The 8,121-nt window shown below is 38.6% G+C and overlaps 1 protein-coding gene across 1 annotated transcript in view; it reads left to right on the top strand.

Moving 5' to 3' along the window:
* Positions 1-8,121, top strand: part of kcnb2b (potassium voltage-gated channel subfamily B member 2b) — a 90,254-nt gene that overhangs the window by 38,812 nt on the left and 43,321 nt on the right. The window lies entirely within an intron of this gene.

Genomic DNA, 8,121 nt, shown 5'->3' on the forward strand with positions numbered 1-8,121 from the left:
AAAATAACGCCAACATGTTCCTATTTACATGTTGGGATTTGTACAGTCACAGCGTGTACAAATAACAAGGTCACATGAGATAAAGCCATATTCTACGCGTATACAAACTGAACTATATTCTCAGAAGCCGAAAGCAGTTGGAGCCGGTTACCTCCAGCATCTGTGGTAAGCTAGGCTAATATCAGACAGAGTTACAACATGCATGGATACGAGAAGGGTATGTATGAACTTATCCAACTCTGGGGGATACAGTGAATACGCTAGTGCCTTTTAGTCCCTTTAAGTTGGCTTGTTTTTTTAAAAGTAGCAGTAATACTGCATTTGAAACTGTCCTGGTTATTCATTTCATTAATCCGCGGTTCACACTTATGCCAAACCGTCTCAACTTCATTGACTTTATTGAAAAAATAGAAAATGTATTTTTAACAATAGAAAACATTACACTTCATGTTTTATATTCATAACACAATTTTATTATTGTAAAAATGAGTTACACTGTACACAGTAATAGCCATTACCTTGTAAGTCACTCTAAAGCTGACTGGACTGAATTCTCTAGAGGTCTTTCGGGATACCGTATACAACCAGGGGTCTGGATTCAATGGGACGTTTGTTGTACAATGACAATAAATTAACCTTGAGCCAAATAAAGTTTAAAGCACTTTAAAGTTTAAATAATTAAACAATAATGAAATAAATTTAATGCAGAAATAATTAAAAACCCAGTATACTTTTTTATTATTCAAATAATTAACTCACTTCACTTGTAAATGTCTCCTTGTATTCCTTTTATTAAACAAAAAACACATTATTTGGTACACTTGCACCCCTTGCAGTTTTTTATGCACTCCTAAATCTTTCAACTTAGGTGCACACGTGCTCCTAGGGTTAAAAATTAAGCATTGAGCCCTGCACCGGTGTTTGTTTAATTTCCCTGGAGTTATGAAGTACTTTATTTGAATATTCGTTTGACATTTAGTTGGATTTGGGGTGTGAGTTCCCAGTGGGTAACATGTGCTCCACTTGTGCTGTGGCATTTAGCCGTTGCTATGGTCGTGTGCAGTATTTACCGACTGCGGGCCACAGTGAATTCTTGACAGCTGTGTGTGTGCATATGCGTAAGCCCAGGGTTGGGCTCGTGTGTGCTTATGTATTCTCGCATCCTACACTGAGCTGCTTGCAAATAATTTGAGATGTGTGAAATCAAGTTTTAGTAATCTTATGATTACTGAATGTGTCAGTTCAAAGCTCTCCTCTGCCCTTTATTTGCTGTACCCTAAACTGTACCCTACCCTAAACAAAGCCACCTCCTGCATAAATATTAATATTTACAAAAAGATAAAGAGTCAAATAACATTCAGATTGTATTGTAATTAGGAGTGATTGATTCTCTGCATCATTGTTATTAATTTTGTGAAGGGATCATTATGTAAATTAAAGGACTGCATTTCATTAAAATGAACTGACAGCATGAGAGGAGAGACTCATTAACTGGAGCTGCAAGGGGTTCTTGTGAATGATTTTTCTGTAGCCCATGCTCCAAAATCGAGTTATTCTTAGCTTTGGTAGCTCCAGGCAACTGTTGCCATGCATACATATCCATAGATATGCTTTGTGGCACTGGCTGTTTTTTTCTTGTTTTTTTTCAGTAATGGGGATGCACAGGGCAAAAAAGAAGGTGATTGGTGAAATGAACCCAGGAGCCCGTTGATTTTCAAAGTTTGTTTCCGTAGCGTATGGAACCGTGAAATGTCCATTGTTTATATGTAATGCTTGTATTGTCTCTGGGTCGATGGAGAGGTTCCCTGGTGGTGTGCAAAAGCATGATATAAAGTCGAAATAAAAATATCAGGCATGGCGTAAATTTATAGGAGTAGTTGTGGATTGTGCAACAAACGTGCTTGTGTATGTGTGTGTGTGTATACACATGTGAGTGCATCAAGCAGCGGCTTAGTTGTTCCTTCTGGCCTGATGTGGGCAGATGTTTGCGGAAAGCTTCTCAGAAAAGAAAAGCTCCTTCATGTAAACATTTTAACAATACCCTAAGCTTCTTATAGACTTACATGTCATTGCTGTGTTTGACCTGCATGGCTTTTAATTTACTTTTTTTTTTCTGCCAAAACTTTAACATCTCAATACCTTGATGGGGAATTGCAGCTGCACTGGCAGCAGTTTGAAGAAGACACTTGGATGGATGGAGAGGATGTAAGGGATGCAGGGTGTAATTAGCTCCTTGGTACATTTACGCTTCCTTTAATAGAATGTGGTTAGATTACTTAGTTGGCTTCCTTTTCGATCTGAAACTGAACTCTGTAATTGAACACTTGACCGAACATGTGATACCGTGACTATTCTGTTACTGTTACATATCATTTCTTGTCATCAAATTACAGGAATCCAGCTTGAATAAATTCCTCTTCTTTTTTTTTTTTTAGAGTGTGGGCAGTTTAGGGGTTAATATTTTGTTATGAACAACACTACGACTATACTAGTGGTGTTACGATTTTGGTTTTAAATCGAAAATTGATTGAATTCAAAAGCAGAAACAGTGATTCCCCCAGTATATTTCCCCCGGTATATTTTTTCTCTCTCCACTCCCATCTACTTGCATGCGTCCGAATAAAAAAACACAGCGTAGCTTACCGCAGGTAGCATGCAGCTAAAGACACAGGGTAATGTTAGCTTTTTGGTAGCCTGCAGCTGCTCTTTTCAAACAATAAATGCTCTAGCAGGACTTCATGTTGCGTTCATGTACATCTCGGTAAACTAATGAGGCTTTCAATTACAGCTAATTTAAAAATCAACTCAAACTGTTGTTGTAAAGTAATGCTTGTACTCAAGTGCAAATCAATGTTGGACCTGTTGACTTCCAACCATGCTATGCAACTGACCTGAAGTGGGCTTGATCTGCTGTTTTTAAAGTAAAAGGCAGGAAGATAATAGATATAGAAGATAATTGTTTTCTCTTTAATTTTTTTGCAGTGGGGGCAGGTCTGTCCGAAAAACAAAGCCCCTCTTCTTGGTTTAGTTTTTTTTTTGGTTAGTTGCTCTCCCTCTATAACTAGATTGGACTTTATGTATATATATATCTAAATTCTCCAATGTCTGATGGCCAGTGATTACAAATACTAAGGGGACGAGAGAAAAGCCTGTGTGTTAGCCTTGGCGGCAAGGGTTAGTACAACAGATCGAATTTATTCAGCTTTGCTTCATCTATACATGGATTTTCCCAAGAAAGCCTTAAGCTGGCATTATTACCTCATTAAATCCGGTATGGAAGTGTGTGTGCGAATGTACGTGTGTGTGTGTGTGTGCCAGTGCTTGCCGACAACATGCCTTTCCCATGTCTTCTTCACTTCAAAGCACAGGAGCAGGGCTTAATAGAAAGTGGCAGTGTGGAAAGCAAAGTAAACTTGTCTCTGCCAACTTTTGAACTCATTGATCGACTCCTAATCAATTTGATTATTTATCTTTCAATTTCATGGAGTGTGAGCTAAGAGAATAAAGAACGCTGTCTGCATTAGGAATTTGGGAGGGAGATGAGGAGGCGTTATTTCCCTTTCCTGGTACATGGCTTGCACTGCACCACTAAAACGTTCTGAAGGATAAATCAAACCTGTGATGTGATATCATTTACAGATTTTAAAAATAAATGAAGAGTAAATTTGTCATATAATAATCACAATCTTGATGTCATTCTGGGGCACAGAAAAAATCTAATCAACTTAATTTCAGCGTCCACTAGAGATAAACATTGTCCCTCCCAAAAAAGAGAAACATACTCAGCTAATCAAAGTCTCACGGGGTGCCTCGAGTGACCGTAGCTGCATTCGTCTCCTAATTTAATCACATACATTAGAAGCTGTAATGTAATTGAGTAAAAGCAATGTAATGGCGGAGGGAATGTGCTAAGTGTTATAGCAGATTATGGTTCGTTTATGTCAGGTTTTCTTGCGTTGTTCATTTAATAGTTAATGGAGTTTTATAGACAAAACGAGTGAGATATGATAAATCTTTTCTATTACCTAAAACAAAGTGGGCAGACTTAAAGCCAGCTCGCACCAGCATTTAAAATGGTGAAAGTCTGTGTTAAAAAACAACATTAATTCCAATGGAATCACAGTAAGTGGATTTGTTTACAGGGCCAAAGTAAATCTGCACAAAGTCTTTCCATTGAGTTCAACGTTGGTGACCCGTTTTTGCACCGTACCAACTGCAAAACCGTCTTGACAGTGCTGACCTCTTAGGAAACAAAGAGCAAGAGAGTCCAAAATGAAAGAATGTTTTTTATCTTATTAGCTGTGTCATCATTTAATACCTTAGCCAGTGTATTGGACTGGAGATCTTTTTTCTCTCTTCAGTAACTCCTTATTGAATGAAATTAGGTAGTATGCTCAAAATAAAACGCCAGGTCTAGTAACTTAGAATAAAAATAGTTAGAAGAGGGAATTGAGGGAAATATTGTGACTAACTAGCGCTAGCATGTCCCCACTTCCTAGCGTGAGAGCAGTTAGATTACCAGCTGCAGTAGTTAGCCAACTAGCTCAATGCTGGTAGCCCTTTCATCACCAAGCCTCAGGACGTATTTCAGGAAGGCACAGGTCCGATTTGCGCTTTCACACTTTCTGCTGTGACTACAAGATACAGGCTACCATCCATCTTATTTACTTACTTACTAGTCACAATTTTGAGTTGCATGTCCCGAGTACCAACAAAAGCCCGTTGGGACGCTAAAATGTCCTAGTTTACGCAACCCACTATGAAATTGTCCCGGTTGTCAGTAATTACATAGCTGACGTAGTCAGATTTTAACTGTGTGTGTGCGTGTGCGTGCGTGTGTGTGTGTGTGTGTGTGTGCGTGCACGCGCATGTGTGTGTCAGTCATCATGCATAATGCATAATGTAGCCAGCATAACAACGTATATTTGTGAACGTTGTTGCAATGCCTCTTATCTGTCTCGTCTTACCAGTCCAGGAACTGGTAAAAATGGTAATTCATTCCTAAAGGAATAAATGAACGAAGTAATGCACAAATCATGAATCAATTCATGCATGAATTCATAATTCATGTGCCCTTAACGTAAAGTGTTAACATAACTTTAGTTCAAGCCTGTGGCAGCAGTTCCAAATAATTTGTTTAGTGCCATGCATTGAAAAATACCTTTTCACAAAGTTTTTCACAAGTTCAGTGGGTGCATTTTCCAAATTATGTCTTAGATATATAGGCTTACCAAGAATATTCATGAATATGAACTGAGATAACCTATTATGTTGTGAGCAGTAGGCCTACGTGTGCTGTTGGCAAAATTGTGTGTAATCTGTCTGTGTCTATGTCTGACCTGGGCTGCCACGTGTTCACGTTAAAAAGCATGTGCGTGCACAAGCACTACGGTCACATGCAAAGTGTCCCGGTTTAGTTAGTTTTACTTGATTCCAAATTCGTATCTGAGTCTTTATTTCCTTGTAATGTACTGCACATGTACAGATATTCTCCCTTTATCTTTACCTCTACATTGTTCTTGCCCTACTTGCAGACACCCAACCAGCACAGTTTAACATCCTTATCCTTGTCCCATTTCCATATTGCTGACAGTCTCTTCTTAATCACTACCCTGCAGTCCTGTCCCCAACGATCTGACCCGCCTCAACCTCCTACCTTGTCATGTAATCTTTGGCCTGAGGGTTCATTTTACCTCTGAATTTCTCTACTACCATCTGTCTTCCTGCAGTCTCCTTATCTTTCTGTATATGTCACTGACTGGGCTTCCACAGTCAAGGGCTACATCATTGTGATCATGCTTTCAAGTAAACAAGACTGGACCACATACACGCATTTCTGCATAGTATAATATCAGAGAGCTGCAAACCTGCAATGTGTTCCTAAAAACAGGAAAGCCAGTATTTAACATCCACAATCTGCAAAAGAAATGCCTCTGTGGCTTTTTTTTACCCAACTTCAAAGTTATGTTTTTAGCTGTAGTTGTGTTTTCTGCAGTAAGAACTAACTAATGTTAATATTGTTTTCATGTGTTAAGCTAGTTGTACCAAGCTTACCTTCATAAAACAAGACAGTTTTATGCAGCATTTTTATCAAATCAAGCTATTCATAGCTGTGTCTACTCATTCTATTTATATTGCTGGTTGGATGTTAATATTTATAATCTCACTTTTGATTTAAACCAAAACAACACTGTGCAGCAAATGGAGAGATACAATGTGATGCAAAGCATCAATCAAGACTTCTCAGTACAAACGATAAGACAACTTTGAGTCCTTTGTGTTGCCGTATGGTGTCTACTGATCCAGATATATGCAGGTGATAAAAGTACTATATAATTAATGTAATATTGCAATGTAATGTAATGGTCTGGTGCTGGGGTTTGAGCATTGAGGTGTGTTGGCCTGCTTGTCCATCTCATAATGACAAAACCTGGAAGGATGTGTTCTGATGTTTAAAGCTGCATTAAGCTATATTTCTGAATCAACATAGAGTCAAATGAAACCAAGTCAATACCAGAAGCTCCCATAAACTGGTTGAATGCCACCTCACATTTGAACTGTTTATTATAACAGCGGAACATTGTGTTTGGTGGCCAGTCTCCGGCCTCATCACCATATCACAGTATGGGCTTACATGAGATATTGGCGAGAGATGAAAAAGTTGCTTCCCCCCGGCCGGAGCCTGCAGGTGGATGCTGGGATGTTGGTGAGGCAGAGACAGGGAAATGTGCAGCTTAAATAGACTGCCAAATTGAGGGGGTGTGTTTGGTAAATGATTCGGGGAGTAAGGCATGTCACATGTGTGTGCAGAATGCAGCTCAAGTTGGCTGCCTGGACTAGCTTTCAGGTGTCGCCCAATTGTTGAAAAAATTCTTAGTAAAACTTTAAAACGCATACTCAAAATCCTACTTTAGGATTAGAATTTGAACCATTAAAAAAAAAACATGCAAAAAGAGGTGGAACACAGTTCATTGCACTGACCCTCAATTTGATTTACTGATTAAAACATTTCTTCATGCAATCTTCATGCAAAATGTATGCCAAAAGCTGATCAGTAGATCTTGAGTTATGAACTGATCATTTGATAGTTTTGCCTATTTTTATTACAACATTTACCCTACCATGATATGTACTGATCGTGTTTCCCACAGGTTTAGAATTTACTGGTGGTGGGTAGCGCAGGATGTGGCAGCGCGGTGTGTGATGGCTGGGTTCAATAATAAACTAGACAAACAAAGTTGTATTAACTATTTATTGAAGAAATTGACTACATAACAGTAACAAATAAGTTAGAAAGAAATAACAATTTGCATAATAAACAAACCATACAAGAACATGATACAGATGATGAAGTGTTGCCTGATGTGCTTTCTCAATTAAATCTGGTTGGTTTGTCAAAATAATGTTATGGTTTAGCAAAAGAAATTTACTTTCACCCAAGAGCCATACTGTTATATGTAACCATACTATCTATTAACAATTTAACATTAAAACCATACAATGATCCATACATAAAGTTACATGTACAGTATGTAACTTAGTATGTCTCCTCCTTTCTCCTGTTAAATCATATTTCAATCAGGAGAGACATTTTTGCAGATATGCAAATAAGTTTTATTGTACAACTCAAAAAACTGTACAAAGTCTTTGGCAATTAGACTCCATCGCTATACAAATATTTTGTATATATGTATATGGGTAGAGAACCATCAGACCCCCCCGATGGATTCTAGACACTAGTGGTGGCATCGATGGAGCCTGAAGACCAAACCGAAGGAGGTTCTGGACCGGTCAGCTGGAGTAGATGACGAGAGGTGGAAGCGGAGGTGGAGGGTTGCACTCTTTGCCTGCAACAACAGCTGAATAGCAAGGGGAGAATTATTTTTTAAAGCAGGGTTGTGACTGTGATTGGCCCTTGAAATTTGTGTACGATTCTGATTGGTTTAGCAGGAAGGTGAATGCCTCCAAAAGCTGATTCGAGTTAGATAGAGCATTGATTAAAAGTAAGGTCTTCCTGATAGGACTTACACTGAGCTACATTTCAATCAGGAGAGACTAGTTGCAGATACACAGCAGGAGAAATTTTACATTTATAACAGCTGAATTGATTTAGGAGTGCAT

The sequence above is a fragment of the Etheostoma spectabile genome, chromosome 22 (genome assembly GCF_008692095.1).
Source record: "Etheostoma spectabile isolate EspeVRDwgs_2016 chromosome 22, UIUC_Espe_1.0, whole genome shotgun sequence".
Classification (NCBI taxonomy): Eukaryota; Metazoa; Chordata; class Actinopteri; order Perciformes; family Percidae; genus Etheostoma; species Etheostoma spectabile.